This window comes from Callithrix jacchus, chromosome 5 (genome assembly GCF_049354715.1).
Source record: "Callithrix jacchus isolate 240 chromosome 5, calJac240_pri, whole genome shotgun sequence".
NCBI lineage: Eukaryota > Metazoa > Chordata > Mammalia > Primates > Cebidae > Callithrix > Callithrix jacchus.
The window spans coordinates 133,611,054-133,629,322 of NC_133506.1; the positions used below are offsets into that span (position 1 = coordinate 133,611,054).

General features: G+C 49.0%; 1 long non-coding RNA gene across 1 annotated transcript; it reads left to right on the forward strand.

The window, feature by feature from the left end:
• The first annotated feature begins 13,917 nt into the window (after nucleotides 1–13,917).
• LOC118153458 (uncharacterized) lies at nucleotides 13,918–17,989 on the forward strand. The gene is made up of 3 exons (XR_004742681.2): nucleotides 13,918–14,005; nucleotides 16,300–16,666; nucleotides 17,371–17,989. It is a non-coding gene; the product is annotated as an uncharacterized LOC118153458 (long non-coding RNA).
• The last annotated feature ends 280 nt before the right edge of the window (nucleotides 17,990–18,269 follow it).

The window sequence follows — 18,269 nt, forward strand, 5'->3', positions numbered from 1 at the left end:
GCAGAACACCACAGTTATAAAATCTTTTGCATCACTTGCTCTGCTATTTGGGGCGTTACCTTGTGAAAGGCTGAGATCTCAGCTCCTGTTTAGGGTCTTTTGAATTCCATACCCACATGCTCATACCTGCCTCCAGGTGCCCAGATGTGCCTGCTACTCAGAGGCCCTCCGCAACCTTGAACCAGCAAGGGGCGGGATAAATCTGCAGGACACCAGCCTCATCCAGAAAAGGAAGATGGCCCCATTCTCACCCCTCCCCTGTGATTGCCCCAGCAGTCCACATGTCCCTGCCCTGGGGATGCTTGTGCAGGTTGGACTTCATTTGCTTCAAGGACAGGCCCCGGGGCCAAGAAGCAGCACCTCATGCCAGTGAAGAGACTCTAGACTTTAGAACTAGCAGGTCCAGCTCAGGCAACCTCTGCTTTTTTATCATCCAAATGGGAGCATTAACAGACACACTTTCAGGGTGAGGTAAGGGTTAAGGAGGAGAGAATCTGCAAAGCCACCAGCCCAATGCCTGACCCAGGGAGAAGCTTGATCAGTGTTGTCTCTGAGGAACACATATTGTTTTTATTTTCATATTCATGTTCCCAAATCCAGAGGTAATCTGGCGGGGCAGAGCCATACTTTGCTTTCGCAAATTCAGGGCCCACTTCTCCCCATGCTCACCTTACATTGGGGCCTTCTGCTCCCACTTCCTGGGCATTTCAGCCTCTGAGTCTGGGGCAATCACAGGGGAAGGGCGATCAGCCAAAAAGCAAATGCTGTAAGTCCCTGCCCCTGGGACACAGCAGCTAAAGAAAGAAAGCTTCTGAGAGCATTTGCTTGGCAGCCGAGGCCCTCTGATGAATCAGGGCCCTTTTCTGATGACTTACTTTATTCTAGGCAACTGGCCGAGCCATAGCTCACTTCCCTCCAGGGTGCTGAGCCGGCAGGAACAGGCACACGGAGGAGGCAAAGGGAGATGGAGATGGATTTGTGCTTAGAAATGAGATGCGGAGGAGTCCGCCTGAGGTCCCCAGAGAAATGCTTTAGCTGGAGCTGAGGGACTGGATGTCGGTCCCAAGCATGAAGACCATCTGCCAGGGCCACCACCTCCTTCCTCCTGAGGTGTCCTCCTCCCTAAATGCTCCATCTCCCTGCAAATGGTTCCAGCTCTCTGTGGTCAGTGTGCAGAGGGGGATTTGGAAATGGGGTGAGGATGGGGTGGGGCCAGATAGAATACAGTGAGAACGATGTCTCGGGGCACTGTGGGGTCTCTGAGGTGCTCTTCATTCATTCAGCAAAATGCACCAAGCATCTACTGCTTCAGGTGTGGCATTCAGTGTCACATTGAATAAGGAAAGGTGGTCCTGGGGGTCAGGAAGGGAAATGAAACCACACATAAGCAACCCATCTCTAACCTGAGCACTGACAGAAAGTCGCAGGGACAGGGCTTCCAGGAAGAAAGTCACCGTGTCCCGGGAAAGCTCAGCTGTCAAGCTTGCTGGGCCTTCTGTGGGAGGATGGCAAAAGCAGAAATTGACCTTCATTATCAATGAGGATGGCCCAGGGAGACAGATGGCGAGCTGAGCTCCTCACCTGGTTGGTGTCTATTTCAGTGAAGTCTGAGCTAATCCAGCTGTCAGAGTCTATGTGTCACTCAAATTCTTATAGGTCATAGAGTACTTCTTGGATGATCAGGGCCCAGCCAGCAGCCACTGGGATATCAGCCACAACAAGGAGGTAAGGTTCAGGGCCAACACCAATGGGGCTGGGCTTTGGGGTGGTAGGTGACTATGGACTGTACCCTAGAGAGCCCTCAAAGACCATAGCCACCTCGCAGGCCTTCTTTACCCCAAAAGCATGTGATTTCCAAAGCCAGGTCATAAGCACATTGCAGCCTCTGCTTGCTGTTTCTTGCATCCCTTCCTCTGGGGAAAGAGCTGCCATATTGTGATGGCACTCAAGAGCCCCGTGGAAAATTCCACATGAAGAGGAACTGAGGCCTCCAGCCAACAGCCAGCAACTACTTGCTCACCACATGAATAAGCATCTTGGAAGCAGACTCTCCCACTCCAGTCAAGCCTTCAGATGACTCTAGCCCTGCCAACATCTTGACAAAAGATGCCAACCTAGAACCACCCAGCTAAGCTGCTCCTGAATTTCCTGAGTCACAGAAACTATGGGCAATAGCCAAGAGTTATTATTGTTTAAATCCCTTAAGTGTTTAGGAAGTTTGTCATCAGCTATAGATAATGAGTACAGGGAGGTTTCATTCAGATAGACATTCCTTGAGCTTGGATCTTTCCTTGACCCTAGGAAGCAGGTGTTCACTGGGCCTCCCACCTTACAGTCCTTTTCCCTGTACCTGCCTTGTCTCTTCCATCTAGTTCTTCTTGTCTATGCCACTTTATTTATGATTTTCTCTATTTGGGGCCATTTGGAGAAGTTTTTTAGAGAAGATTGTCATTTTTTATTTTTTTAAGCCAAAAATGCCTGTAAATCACCTTTTAATTATACATACAAGATAGAGACTGTGATATGGTTTGGCTACATCCCCACTCAAATCTCATCTTGCATTGTAATAATCCCCATGTGTTAAGGTGGGGCCGGGTGAAGATAATTGACTCATGGGGGCAGTTTCTCCATACTGTTCTCGTGAGAGTGAATACATCTCACGAGATCTGAGGGTTTTATAAAGGGGAGTTTTCCTGCACATGGTGTCTTGCCTGCTGCCATGTAAGACGTCTGGCTCCTCATTCACCCTCCACCGTGATTGTGAGGCCTCCCCAACCACGTGGAAATGTGAGTCAATTAAACCTCTTTCCTTTATAAATTACCTTTATAAATTAGTCTTGGGTATGTCTTTATCAGCAGTGTGAGAACAGACTAATACAGGTGGGAAGGGACAAGGCCAGAGAAAAGCCCAAAATTAAACCTCTGAGTCAGAGAGGGGCATATCCTGGCAGAAAGCCAGTTCCTAAATTGGGCACTCCTTATCTAACTTGGGAGTTAATTAGGACTTTCTTGTTATTAAGATGGTGGACTTTTAGAATGTTATTTTTATCATTTGCCTGCCAAAATAGGTTCTATCTTCTTGCCTCTCTGGGATACACTGTTGGAATTACAGCCTCCAATTAATTCATGCCTGCCTGTCCCGTGCCCTGAGTAGTCCCCTCCTTGACTGATTCTGGGGTTGGCCATGTGCTTGGCTTGGCCAATGAAAGAATGGCAGGTGTGTCACCATCAGAGGCTTCAAAAGTGCTTGTGCACTAGGAGCCCTGAAAGTACCTTGAGAAGAAGCCCAGTTCACCTCCTGGAGGATGAGAGTCCACATGGAGCAGAGATGGGCCATCTCAGCTGCGATCCTAGACCAACAAGCCTGCCACCTGCCAGAAGGCAAGCGCAGCCACCCCAGACCGCCAGCACCAGCTGGGCCAACAGCTTACCACACAAAGCAGCCAAACGGCCTAGAAAAGAACTGCCCGGCCAATCCACAGGAAACAGAAATAATGCATGCTATATTAAGCCATTAAATGCTGAGGTGGTTAGTTAGTGGTACACTCCCCAACCTCTACCCGAGCATGTGCTGCTGGAGGACAAAAGCTCTGTTTTATTTACACTTGTATTTCCATTCTGTCTTTCCATGTATTTGCATTTCCATTGCATGCCCTGCACATGTGTGGGCATGCATATGTACCTGCACATGACACACACACATTTAAACATGCACATATGTACATGCAACATGTGTGCACACACACTTCTCTCATACACTTACCTCCTAAATTAATTGTAGACAGGAATTTCTTTCTTTTTAATTTTTTTTTTTGAGATGGAGTTTCACTCTCGTTGCCCAGGCTGGAGTGCAGTGGCACGATCTTGGCTCACTGCAACCTCCACCTCCTGGGTTCAAGTAATTCTCCTGTCTCAGCTTCCCAAGCAGCTGGGATTACAGGTGACCACCACCACACCCAGCTGATTTTTTTTTTTTTTTTTTTGAGATGGAGTTTCGCTCTTGTTACCCAGGCTGGAGTGCAATGGCGCGATCTCGGCTCACCGCAACCTCCGCCTCCTGGGTTCAGGCAATTCTCCTGCCTCAGCCTCCTGAGTAGCTGGGACTACAGGCACATGCCACCATACCCAGCTATTTTTTTTTTTTTTTTTTTTTGTATTTTTAGTAGAGATGGGGTTTCACCATGTTGGCCAGGCTGGTCTTGAACTGCTGACCTCAGGTGATCTGCCCGCCTTGACCTCCCAAAGTGCTGGGATTACAGGAGTGAGCCACTTTGCCCAGCCTCTTTTTAATTTTCGTTTTAGACTCAGCAAGTACATGTGCATATTTGTTATGTGGATATATTTCATGATACTGAACTCTTAGCTTCTACTGACTCAGTCACCCAAACAGTGAATATAGCACCCAGTAGGTAGTTTTTCAAGCCCTGGCCCCCTCCCTCCTTCCCTACCCGCTTCTGGAGTCCCCATGTCGACCATTCTGTCTTTAAGGCCATGTGAACCCAGTGTGCGGCTCTCACTTATAAGTAAGAAGATTACCGCATGACACCCAAACATTCCTTTCCTGCTGGGATTTTCACTGCACCTTCAGTGCCTGGTAACCCCGGACAGTAGGCATAGACGCCCTACATTCTGAGACCTTAGAGAAGGGCGCTCTAAACGCCGACTGGGACACCGTCCTTCCCCTTCTGGCGCTTCTACACCATAGACAGGTGGCGGAGGTGAAGAGCTGTCAGCGTGCTCTCAGCTAGCTGGGTGATAACACCTGCAAGAGGTGGTGACGGAGGCCTCACAGGGCCACAGAGACCACCCTTTAATCCCTTTTCCAGGGGTAGAACTTGTCCCAGGCCAGCTGCTGGAACTACCCCTGTCTGCACAGCCGAGACTCCCCCTTGGCTGGGTCCTGAGTGAACTTAGCTATGACCAGTTTCTCATGGCAGCCTGAGTGACTTTTTATCATATATGTTGTGATCTGAGCCCGAGAAATAGCAGCCTGCCTCCCCCTGCCCCCTAACAACAGGGCACTTAACTCGCCATCCTCCATGTAGACCACTTGGGAGAGCTTCATTCTGAAGCAGCCCGCCATTCAGAGCTGCTTGCCAGAAACTGGCAGGTTAGACAGAAGCCTCACCTGGCATCCGGGTCTATACCAGGCTTGGCGTCTTCCCTCCGGTCCTGCAGTCTCCAGCCTTGTGGCTGGTCCCAGGGAAGCCTTCCTCCAGCGCTGTGAATGCCTGGGACCTGGAACTATTCCCTGTCTCTCTGTCTCAAAGACCCAAGCCAAATCTATGTGAGATGCTCAGGAACCACCGCTTTTAACAAAATGCTGCCCCTAGATTCAGTCAAATACTGTTTGGGAGAATAAGTTGCTGTAAGCTCGGTGAAGGTAATTGGACAACATAGGTAACATTTCAAAGTGGTCATTCCATTGACATAGCACTTTTCCAAATTCACCTTCAAGTATACAAAGTTTAAGAATATTTGGGGCCGGGCGCGGTGGCTCATGCCTGTAATCCCAGCACTTTGGGAGGCCAAGGCAGGTGGATCATCGAGACCATCCTGGTCAACACAATGAAACCCCATCTCTACTAAAAATACAAAAAAAAAAAATTAGCTGGGCATGGTGGCGTGTGCCTGTAATCCCACTACTCAGGAGGCTGAGGCAGGAGAATTGCCTAAACCCAGGAGGCAGAGGTTGCGGTGAGCCGAGATTGCACCGAGCCGAGATTGCGCCATTGCACTCCAGCCTGGGTAACAAGTGCAAAACTCTGTCTCAAAAAAAATAAATGAATAAAACAATATTTGGCCAGGTGTGGTGGCTCACGACTGTAGTCCCAACACTTTGGGAGGCCAAGGCGGGCAGATCACAAAGTCAGGAGTTCGAGACCAGCCTAACCAACATGGTGAAACCCTGTCTCTACTAAAAATACAAATATTGCAGGGCGTGGTGGCACCGCCTGTAATCCCAGCTGCTCAGAAGGCTGAGGCAGGAATCATTTGAACCTGGGAGGTGGAGGTTGCAATGAGCCGAGATTGCACCACTGCACTCTAGCCCAGGTGACAGAACAAGATTCCATCTCAAAAAGAAGAAAAGGAATATTTAATTCAGTGTTGCTCCCAATAGCAAAAGAAACTGGGAGCAACCGATCACCTGTGCCCCAGGACAAGGCAGACCCTAAGAGCAAGTGACCAAAGTGAAGAGGCGCCACAGAAAGGGAGTTTGTTTGGGGATATTTTTGGCCAATGAGAATACATACTTTTTAACGTTTGAATAGAATACTCAAATATTACCTAATAATGCTTATGTTTTATTTAGTTACGTATTTTAAAACATGTTATATAGAATAATAATTTAGAAATATTGCTTTTTTTCAACCCCTATATTTTGTGAATAACTTCTTCCTGTTCATTTTTAAGTGAGTGTCCTGGGCACCACCAAATCCCCTTTTGGGTCATTGAGCAATTTTGAGGATGCACCATCTCACTAGAAATGTCACTCCGGGCCATGGAGGGGTATTTACTTCATGTGAGGACAGGGTTTCATTTGATTTTGTTTCATTCATTCGTCCTGCAGAGAAATATTCAATATTCATACTTTCCACAGGAGAGGTAGCTACTGTGTTGCGCTTTTTTTTTTTTTTGAGGCAGGGTCTCTCTGTCTCGCCCAAGCTGGAGGGCAGTGTCGCCATCACAGCTCACTGCAGCCTTAACCTCCCAGCCCTAAGTGACCCTCCCACCCCCTCCCAAGCAGCTGGGATTACAGGCATGCACCACCAGGCCAGCTAATTTGTAGTATGTTTTTTGGTAGAGAGCAGGTTTCTTCATGTTGCCCAGGTCAGTCTTGAACTCCTGGGCTCACAAGGCCCCTCAAAATACTGGGATTATGTATTGCACTTTAAAATAATATTTAAAGTTCTGTTTACAATACCATTGATCAAAGTCTAATAGATCAAATGTAAAATACTTTTTGAGGAAATTATTTTTAAATTTTCACTTATGTTAACTTATACACAAGAAATGTCTATCAATAAGGGTTTCCCTTAATCAGTTATGACACACCTATACAGTGGAGTACTATATAACCTTTAAAAAGAATGAGAGATCTCGAACACCGAAAGATACCTACAGTTTATTTCTGAATGAAAAGAGCAAACTGCAGAACAATATATACGGTATGATTCTATTTCTAAAAACATATATGTTACTATTCACAGAAAGTGATACAGATTAAAATGTGTCATATTACTAAGAGTGCCTGAGACTGATAGGATTGAGAAAGCTTTCACTTTTCTTTATATATTTCTGTTGTCCTGAGATTTTCTTATAAGTGAGTGTAGATTTTTTACAGTGACTATAACTTTTACAGCTATAGAAAGGTTAAAGTTAACAATAAATGTATTGTGCCAATCCTAAAGCTATCAGCATAGGTTGCTCATCAGATTTATGTGATAGACTTCACGATGCTTAACATTTGTGGCTAAATTATCATTTCTGCTGTGTGGATGATGCCACTTCATAAATATACAGGAAATCAAGTGGATTTCCAAAACCTCTATCAATTGAAGGAAACTGAAGACCCTGACATGATTCTCAGATGTTTCCATTGTAACCCCCTGAACTAATCCGTGAGGATATACGAACCTCAGGGCTGGGACACTCTTGCAGAGCCTACCTGGGATTGCAGCCAAAACCACAGTTACATTCTCTCTTCATGAGCCCACAGGCACACCAGAGATCCCTGCTGCATTTGTCAGGATGTGCCAGGGGACAGGCTCACTGATGGCCAAGCAGTCCCCCACCAAGAGCTAGAAAGATGGGTAATGTGAGACCTCCAGGAGCTCTTAAGCCAGGAGGACTTGACGAGGCTGGCCAGGACTGCAGTGAAGGGAAAGCCCGAGGGCTCATCACAACCGTTCTACACTTTTTTCCTTCCTGGGTGTCTGTTGATCCATAAATGTCTTGGATGGAGGGCCAAGAAGCTTACCAGACAACTGCTCCTAGCAGACGGAGGAACTGAGCGCTTTCACCCACCCCAGGGGGCTGAATGCCAAGCATTGGAATTCAGATCTATTTAGGAAGCCAGGATTTCCAAGGATCAGGAGGCAATGGGATCTCCAGAGAGAAAAGAAGCTGCCCAGAGAAGTAAATTCGACATACTGGGCCGCTATTGCTTCCAAGGCTTTCAGTGGTTTAGAAGTGGGACAGGACAAAAGGAGGCGGGAGGTGGGGAGGCAGAGATACTGGCTGGGAATTGTCAAACCTGACAAAAAACATCAAGACACATGTTTAAGAAGCACTTAGAACCCCAAGCAGAAGCATTATAAACACACACACACACACACACACACAGTTCCTGGTACATCATAATAAACCTGGTGAAAGGCAAAAATAAAAAGAAAGTATCAAAAGCAACAACAACAAAAACACATGACCTTCACAGCATCAAGATTTCAAATGACAAGCGATTCTCAACACAAGCGTAGAATGGAATGACATCTTTAAAATACCAAAAGAAACCAAAACATGAATAGAAAACTAAAATATCCTTCAAAAGCAAGGTGAATAGATCCAACAGAAGGGCCAACATTTGCTCACCACGAGATATGCACAAGAGCATTCATGGCAACGTTGAATACTGTTATGCTAGTGTCGGAAGCCAAAAACAGACCAGGTGCGACGGCTCACACCTGGAATCCCAGCACTTTGGGAGGCCAAAGCAGGTAGGTTACTTGAAGCCAGGAGTTTGAGACCAGTCTGGCCAACATGGAGAACCCTGTCTCTACTAAAAATATGAAAATTAGACAGGCATGGTGGCACACGCCTGTAGTCCCAGCTACTCTGGAGGCTGAGACAGAATTGTTTGAACCCAGGAGGCAGAAGTTGCAGTGAACTAAGATCACACCACTGCATTCCAGCCTGGGTGATAGAGCGACACTTGTCAAAAAAAAAAAAACTGAAAACAGTTTAATGCCCATCAGCATTAGAAGAGATAAACCGTGGTGTCGTAAGTATTATGAGATTGACTGCTACACAGCAACGAGAATGAATGAACGAGACCTGTACCTAACAGCATGGAACAGTCTTCAGACACTGAACGAAGAAGGCAGAGACAAAAACAACAACCTAACCTTTGGTGTTAGAAATCAGGGCAGTGTTTGCCTTAGGAGCAGGAGTGATGAGAATAGGCTTGGAAGGCAGCTGGGGGGAGTGGGGAGGTTCTGGGGAACTGCTGACGTTCTGGCTCTTCATCTGGGATCTGGTTTCACGGGTAAGTTCACTCAGTGAAAATTTATCAAGCTGTGCATTTATAATGTATGTGATTTTCTGTATGTATGCTAGACTTTAATAAATAATTTCCATATAACATGGAAGCTAAACTATAATTTTTACAAGACAAATTCTAGAGAAAGAGCTAATATTTAGTGCCAAATGCACAGTAGGTGGTGAATGATTTTTTTAAAGCACAGAGGACCCTCAGATGTAAGATTACATATTCCCAGCTTTCCCGGCTTCTCTCTAAGCAATGACTCACATCTTTACTTAGTATACCTAAAGTTTTTTCTAATTACAAGAGGGAATGCATAATTATTATAAGACATTTAGAAAAATACAGAAAAAACAGTAAAGAAGAAAACTGTAAAATACCCACTGCTCCACAAACTCTGAGTTTATGTAAAGTGTTTTTATTTCTCATCATGTTTTTGCACTTTTACACTAACGTGCAAGTGTGTTTTTATCTTATTCATTTAGCAGTGTGCAGTAAACGCTTTTCTTTGTTATAATAAAGAAATAAAAGTGAAGGTAAGATAAAGACATTTCCAGACTTCCCCTCAAAAAAAAAAAAAAGGAAAGAATTCATTGCCAACAACTCACACTAAAAGACAGGTAAAGAGGAGATTTTCGAGCAAAGGAGTATAATCCCAGACGGAAAGCAAAAAAAATAAGGCAATTAAGAAAATCCCTGGAAAGGCTAAACATTCGGGCAAAATTAATGAAATCTGACTATGTAAAACAAAATGAATAGACAACAAAAATTCAAAGGATTAAATTACAAGGAAGCAATAGCATAAAAGGGCAGGAGGGGTGAATAGAGTGAAAGCTTTCCAGAGTTGTGGCCTTGCCCGGCAAGTGGTAAAAGTATCGCTGCATGTTAGTCTCCAGAAAGTCAAGGATGCGCGCTCTAGCCTCCAGCAGAATCACCACTGCAAGAACAGCAGTTTCACTAACAAGCTAATGATGGAGGAAGTGAAATAACAGGATTTACTCATTTCATCCAAAAAAAGGAAAGAAAAAAATGAGCATAGATTAGATGGGATAAATGTAAAACCCGCAATACAATGCAAGGTCTAAACCCAAACAAATCAGTTACTGGATTAAGTGTTTATTAAACAATAGATAACAAGTGTGAAAGGTTGGAGTAGCCGGGCGCTGTGGCTCACAGCTGTCATCCCAGCACTTTGGGAGGCTGAGGCTGGTGGATCACCCAAGGCCGAGAGTTGGAGACCAACGCAACCAACATGGAGAAACCCCATCTCTACTAAAAATACAAAATTAGCTGGGTGTGGTGGCACATCCCTGCAATCCTAGCTACTTGGGAGGCTGAGGCAGAAGAATCGCTTGAACCTGGGAGGTGGAATAAGGTTGGACTGAATACTCCAATTCAAAGGTGAAGATTTTCAGGCGCTGTTATTTTTAATCCAACTATACGCCCCTGATATCACAGAAATGCTGAAAGGTGAAGGATGGAAGACAGCTCAGGTTTATTTCTGGCTCCTCTAAGGGGCACCAGATGCTGGGTGGCCTCCGGGGCATGAGCGGGCTGTCCTCCCCCCATGGCCTTGGTGAGTCTCACACAGCATTCAATGCTCCCTACAGGATGTGGCCAGGATTGCTCTACTCACATGTCATCGCCAAAGCACACCAAAGTCACCGCTTCCTCCAGCACAGCACCCCACGCACAGAGGGAGCCCAATGCCACATGGTCCCTGCAGGTGGCCAGCCCAGGGGGAGAGGGTGGCACCCAGAGACAGAGGCCACGCCTTCATCCAAGTGTGAGCTGTGGCTCTCACTTTCAGCCGTGGTCAAAGACTTCTCCTCGGCCAGTCTCCAGCAGATGTCCCCTTCTGGTCATAGCAGTCAGGGCAGCCGGGCATGGTGGCTCACACCTGTAATCCCAGCACTTTGGGAAGCCAAGGCAGGAGAATCACTTCAGGTCAGTAGTTTGGAACCAGCCTGGGCAACATAGCAAAGCCCCATCTCTACAAAAATTAGCCAGATGTGGTGGCACATGCCTGTAATCCCCGCTATTCAGGAGGCTGAGGCAGGAGGATCACTTAAGCCCAGGAGGTGGAGGTTGTAGTGAGCTGGTTCACTTGGTTCAATTTTGTCCAGGTCCCCAGTGGTTTCAAATTCGGGCAAGAAGAGGATGGCTTCCCCTTGGACGCTCTGGGCTGGTGCACTCTGGGACGATTCCGTGAGTTTTAGGGCTTCGGGCATAGCTGGCGTCCAGTAGGCAGTCAGCTGCACATGCCAGGGCCGGTGGGGAGCCTGGATCTGGAGATACAGCTGCAGAAGTGCCCTAGGTATCTTTTGCTGCACAAACAACACCCCCTAACTTAGTCAAATAACCAATTTCTGATGCACATCTGTGGGTCATGAATTTGGACAAAACCATCCAGTGTGGATGGTATGTGTCTGTGCTATGAAATCTGGGACCTCAGTAGGGAAGAGGTATTGTGAGCTGGGAGTGTGTGAGACCCAATCCCCATCTTGACCTGAGAAGTGGTGTGACCTCAATACTGATGAGTTGTCAAAGAGAAGTGAGGCGCCCTGCCACTGCCCTGGAGGCTCAAGCCTCCCCGAACCTCCTCTCTCCATGCCAAATGTGGGCCTTGTAAGGGGGTTCCCAGGGAGCCAGGGGTTCACATGCTCTGCTGCCCTCTGGAGACACCCCAGCACCCCATGCTTCTCTACTCACACTCACATACACATATACACTCACACCCACAAACACACTCTCACACACACATTCACACATCCTTGCACACATATACTCACACAGACCCTTCCCAACAGGCAAGACAGTGCCTCTTGCTCAGACATGGGAGCCCTTCCCGGACCAAAGGACCAGCAGCCAAGCAAGGGCGGGAGCCCTCCTCATCTGATCGTCATTTTTATTGGTGGCCTGGGACTCTTCAGGCAGAGGAAAGGGAGGAGGCACTGGTGAAATTTCACAGGGAAGCTGAAGAGAAGCCACAGCCAGGAACTGCCCACTCATGGGAGCAGCCTCTCTCTTCCCACCTCTGCCAGGAGGATGTAGGCCCCGGAGTTCCCCAGCTGAAGAAGGGAGGTTGAGGGAAGGTCACCCCTCTCCCCTCCTGTGGAGTGAGGAGAGTGCCCTGTGCCCTGTGCTTGGGATAGACTGGGGCCATGCCCGTCTGGCATTGCCACACCTTTGTCCTCTCTGTGCTCCTGGTCCCTTCATCATTGCAAGCGTTGGTTTCTGCCTCTGTCAAACGAGCATTTTAATGTCATAAAGCTTCCCAGGTTATTTGCGGAGAATCCCATGGCAGTGCTCATGAACGCACTCTGTACACTGTTAATGCAAGCACTGTAAAATACCATCATTAAAAATCATAGTTTCTGGCCAGGCGCAGTGGCTCATGCCAGTAATCCCAGCACTTTGGGAGGCCAAGGCAAGAAGATCACCTGCGGTCAGGAGTTTGAGATCAGCCTGGCCAGATGGTGAAACCCCGTCTCTACTAAAAATACAAAAATTAGCCAGGTGTGGTGGTGGAGGCACCTGTAATCCCAGCTACTCGGGAGGCCGAGGCACAAGTACTGTTTGAACTCGGGAGGCGGTGGTTACAGTGAGCTGAGATGGCGCCACTGTACTCCAGCCTGGGCAACAGAGGGAGACTCTGCCTCAAAAAAAAAGAACAAATTATATTTTCTGTTAGTGGAGCAGGCAGAGGACTCAGGACCTCTTCCAGCACAGCATGGAAATGATCTTTGGGGCCTAAGGAAGCAAGGGGAGGGCCAAAAAGGGGGTCCTGGAGCCAGGAAAGGGCATGGAGGTAGTGTGGCCTGTTGGGCTGGTGGCACCACGATTTCTGCCAGACCCTGCCCCAGAGCCCCGCGGAGCCAGGGCTGTCCCTCTACTGCCTGCCCCAGATGGTTTCCAGAGAAGGCGCTGTTGCCATGGGAACACTCCTCCAATTATTCTACTTTGCAGAAAATCACTTTTCAGCCAACTTGGCTAGAACATGTCCTTTCTACAGAGCAAAAATCGCATCGTGGTTTTTGACCTCACCCATGACCAAATATTTGAGTGGAGAAGTGGCCTGGAGACTCGGGCCACAGGAGAGATGGTCATCCAGCTGGAGCTGGCAGGAGAGACACAAGCCCTGTAATAAACCGCAGGTGGGCTCCCGGTACCTGCAAGTTGACAGATGAGTAGGAACCTCCCTAAGGGACGCAGGGACAGCAGGGGTGCAGAAGGACTGGGGTTGATTGATTCCACTCAACCAGTAGCCCTGAGGGCCAGGCTCTGCTACACACTAGGAAAGCAGAGATGCTTCCGGCACCACTCTCTGCCTCTGTGGGGAGGCTCAGAATCCAAGGGGGAGTGGACACTGGTGAACAGATGGATAGCAATAACTGACAAGGACAAAGATAGAATATGATGTAGGTAGTAAGAAGTTGCTCAAGGGAGGAGAGAAAATGAAGGAGGGTGACTTGGAGGCTGGGTTTTGACATATGAATAGGAGTTTGCCAAGTAGACAAAGGGTGAGGGAGGGTGCTCTGGGTGAAGGAAATAGGTAAGGAATGGAGTTATGCAACAACAAAGCACATTATGAGAACAACAGGTTGTTGAGTAGTGTCCCAGCATAAAACACCAGGGGGAGAGGCAGGATCATCAGGCTGGAAGCTGAGCACGCCCTGCAGAGTCCGGTGTTTGGCCTGTGTGCAGTGGGAAGAATTCCCATCGGACTGGCATTTGACAAAGGTAGGCAGGACAGAGAGCAGGAAGGAAGGGCAGAAGACCAGCCAGGAGGCAAGAGGCAAAGAAGCCTGCACCAGAGCCAGTGTCACGCAAAAGCAGCAGGAAGAGAGAGGATCAGCAGGCCTGGGGCTGGGGGGATGGAGGGCCAGGGCCAGGAATGAGAAGGTCCTGCCAGTTCTCAGCCTTGGGAGACAAAGTTTAGAGATGGTTTAAACCAAAAGAGGGACAGAGGAAGGCTTGGTCTGTCCCCAAATGAGGCAGATTGAGTCCGAGGAGGAGGGTCCCAGGGAGCATCAAGGAGGTCAGCAGTGTCAAGCGCTACTGAGCCAGACTGCCTGAGTTCCAACCCCAGCACTGCAGAATACTAGCTGCGTGGCCTTAGGCAAATTATTGAACCTCTCTGAGGCTGTTTCATCTTCTGTAAAATAGCCCCCACCTCACTGCGTCCTTATGAGCATTCACTGAGGCCCATGTGAAAGGCACAGAGCCCAGGATGGGAGCTGATACAAGTCCCAGACTCCAAGTCCAGGGCCCTTCTGCAGCCTTCATGGCACGTGGCCCCTGAGAGGCTCGGTAAAAGCATTGTGTGCAGGGCCACCCTTTTCCAGTCCCGTGAGCCTGCCTGGTACCCTCCAGAGTGAAGACCACCTTGTCCAGCTGCCCCTCCTCCTCATAACTCACCTGGCCATGCTAGGCACAGCAGAGCGAAGATGCATTTCACAAGCAAGCGAGACCCATTACACCTAGAAATGTATGGAATGCTGGGCTGGGTGCGGAGGCTCACACCTGTAATCCCAGCACTTTGAGAGGCCAAGGCAGGTGGATCACAAGGTCAGGAGCTCAAGACCAGCCTGGCCAAGATGGTGAAACCCCATCTCTGCTAAAAAAAATACAAAAAAATTAGCTAGGCGTGGTGGTGGGCACCTGTAATCCCAGCTACTGGAGAGGCTGAGGCAGAGAATTGCTTGAACCTGGGATATGGAGGTTGCAGTGAGCTGAGATCATGCCACTGCACTCCAGCCTGGGCAACAGAGCAAGACTCCCACCAAGAAAGAAAGGAAAGAAAAAGAAAGAAAGAAAGAGAGAGAGAGGAAAGAAAGAAAGAAAGAAAGAAAGAAAGAAAGAAAGAAAGAAAGAAAGAAAGAAAGAAAGAAAGAAAGAAAGGGCATGCTGTATCACATGGAAAATGGCAATGCCTGAAATTCCAGGCTCCCTCCAGCTCCCCTCTGAATACACATCCTCCAGGCACATCTCAGAAGCACAAGGGTGGGAAGAAGGGCCTGGCTCCCCGACGCCTGCCCGAATTCAGGGTTGCTTGTCTGATTTCAGACCGGCAGCTCTCTATTCAACCATGTCTACCCTGCTTCCCTGGGGGAAGGACTCGTCCCCTTACACGACTTGTTTCACCTTTAGGAATCAGTGGACGGTTGGACATAGCAAGGAAATCCTCCCGCCACTCAGCTCAAAATGGAAGATGCTCCTGTTCCTCACCCCTTCTGGTGTGTGTGGAACCAACAGCCTGATGAGGTTAAGGAGCAAGCCAGGATCCGCTCAGCCCAGGAGGAAGGAAAGGCTTTCAAAAGCCATGAGTCCAACTCACTTAGCTGCTCTTCAGTGAAGGGCAAGCCCATGGTTCCCTGCATGCACAGAGGCACACCCGGCCTGCATGCTCCTCCCTGCTCCTCCTGAGATGCTGCAGGCTGTGCAGATGTGAGCACTTTGTCCTCCCTCACTTGTGTCATCTCGGGCACTCCCTGCAAGAGGCCTGCTCTGCCTCTGAGTTCCTAGTCTTAGTTCCTGAGGGCCTGCCTTAGTTACTTTGCATGTGCTGATTGGACATTAATCCCAAGCAGGGTATTCTACTGACCTGGGTGGTGCTGCTTTTTGTGGAACAGGGGCGTTCTTTGCCAGCTTGCCCACTCTGTGGACCTTGTGTGCATGTGGGTGGCTGTGTTCAGCGGACGAGCTGCTGGCACTTGGGATGGGACAGTCCATCTCCTACCTCCTGGCCGCGTCTTGGAGAAGTCTGAGGCAATGACTTCCCTGGACAATACACACCTCTCCCCCAGATGTGCTGTGGGCCCTTCACCCGCAGTCATCTGGAAGGTAGCTCTGGCATGAGAGTTCTTCACCAACTCTGAGCCCCTCAAAGATGCTCACCTGGCTCAAGCCACTTCCACCTCCTTCCTCCTGTGCCTAGCACAGTGCCAGGCATGTAGGAGATGCTTGGTAAATGTGTGTTCGTTCGTTCATTCATTCATTCATTCATATCTCTAAGATGGTCTCATTCTCCCTAGTGGCCAGCATTCCTCCACAAGAGACCGGGAACCTGGCATGTCTGTGTAAGGAGACCCTCCGCGCAGGGCTGGTGGGGCCACGTGGCCACTGAACAACGAAACAGAAGAAGCTGGCCAGGGGAACTGGGCAGAGGCATGTCCGGGGACCAGGGAGCATGAGCACCGGTGGGCAGCTCCACCAAGCCTGGCTGCTGACCACAGAGAGCGGACTGGGGGAGTCCAGGCATAAAGGCCAAGGTGTGAACTTGAACCCCAAAGGAGCGGAGGAGACTGAAGCAGCAGAACTCTGGTTGGGGCGGACAGCCCAAAGGCCGTCCTGCAGAGCAGTGGTCAACACCAGAGGAGCATTTGAATGGCACTCCTTCAGGTATCGCCCCTACCCCGTCACCCATCCCCATCACCACCCCACTCTGGAAGCAGAGGCTGTCTTCCACAAGCCAGGGATCCTTAGATCCCCAGGGCATCTGGGATCATCTCTATGCATCTTGTCCCCTCCCCGCCCATTGGTATCTCCTCCCTTCCCCCTTTTCCCCACCATTTCCCAGGACAAGGACCTCACTGCTAACTCTTGGGAACCTTCATTGTTGGCATCTGGAGACCTCCACAGTCTCAGACACCCACATACACACCCACACACACCCCATTATCCTAGACCATGCAATGGTGTCCTTGAGAGGCATCTCAGAGCAGGGCACGATCATGAGCTTGGGGGCTCGACAGACCTGGGTTGGAAAACCAGCACTCACATCTATGTGGCCTTGAACAAGCCACCCTCCCAGGCCTGAGGTTTGCTCCTCTATTCCGAGGAAGGGATGATACTGTCCCCACCCCTAGAACTGCTGGGAAGGAGAGCCATGGGATGACATGCAGACAGCACCTGAGACAGAGCATCCCCCTCCTCTCCACTGCCCCCTGCCCCACCCTGCTCTGTGGGTGAAGTGATCACATCCTCCGCACCCAAAACTGGAACGTATGGTTTGACAAAGGATTTCTGGGCTCTTGCTAGATACATAAAGGGATTTGAAGGATACCACCTGAATGTCAAAATAGCAGGAAATTTACCTCCTGCAGGTGGAGCTGACTTTGGAAACAGGCCTGCTCTGGGACTCAAAGCTGAGTCTCCCACACAGACACAAGGGTTGGGCCTGCCTGACCCCAGATGTCCAGCCTTCCCTCACCTGCTACCTCGGCCATTACCCAGAGGCCTGGGTTACAGTGTGCCCACCCCTGTCCTTGATACAGCAAGGACTGATCATCCCTGGCTCAGCCTGGAGCTGGTGCCAAGAGCAGCCCGCCAGGCAGAGAGAGAACTCAGTCCACCCCTACCCGGAAGGCAAATGATACAAATCAGAGGTGCATCAGACCCTCCCCAGCCCCAGCATCACTGCAGGTGGAGACAGACACAACAGGTGCCTGGGCTTCCACTACAAATCACCCTATTGGAAAAAAAAAAAAAAGAGGAAAGATGTCCATAATGGAAAACCATGACTCCATTTTGTTTGTTTGTTAAGGCAAAGCTCTCAGCTCTGCGGAACAATCCCAGCTTCCTTGTGATTTAATAAAAAGGTGGGGCATTTGGTCCACCTTAAAGGGCCAGGCATCATTTTCCGGATGTCTGTTTCATTGGAAGGAGACTGAATCTCTTCCTTTCTAAAACAATAAAAAGGTGGATAATTAGCATGTAACGGTTAATGGGTAATTTTACAGGGGTGAGCTGAGTTCATAACATCATTCTGAATATATTTGCATTTAACTGAACTCCTTTTTCCTCTCTCTCTTCTGTGACTTTTTTGTTGTCACTGTAATTATTTTAATTGAGATCTTCCCCTAATGAAAACAAAGAACAATGTCTGCGGGAGGCTTCTGAGCGGCTGTGAGCTCGGTGGCGCCTCCTCTCCCGTCAGCTCAGGGTGCCCAGGGCACCTCACTCAGCCTCCAGAGACTTCCGCCCTCCCCACCTGCGCTCTTAC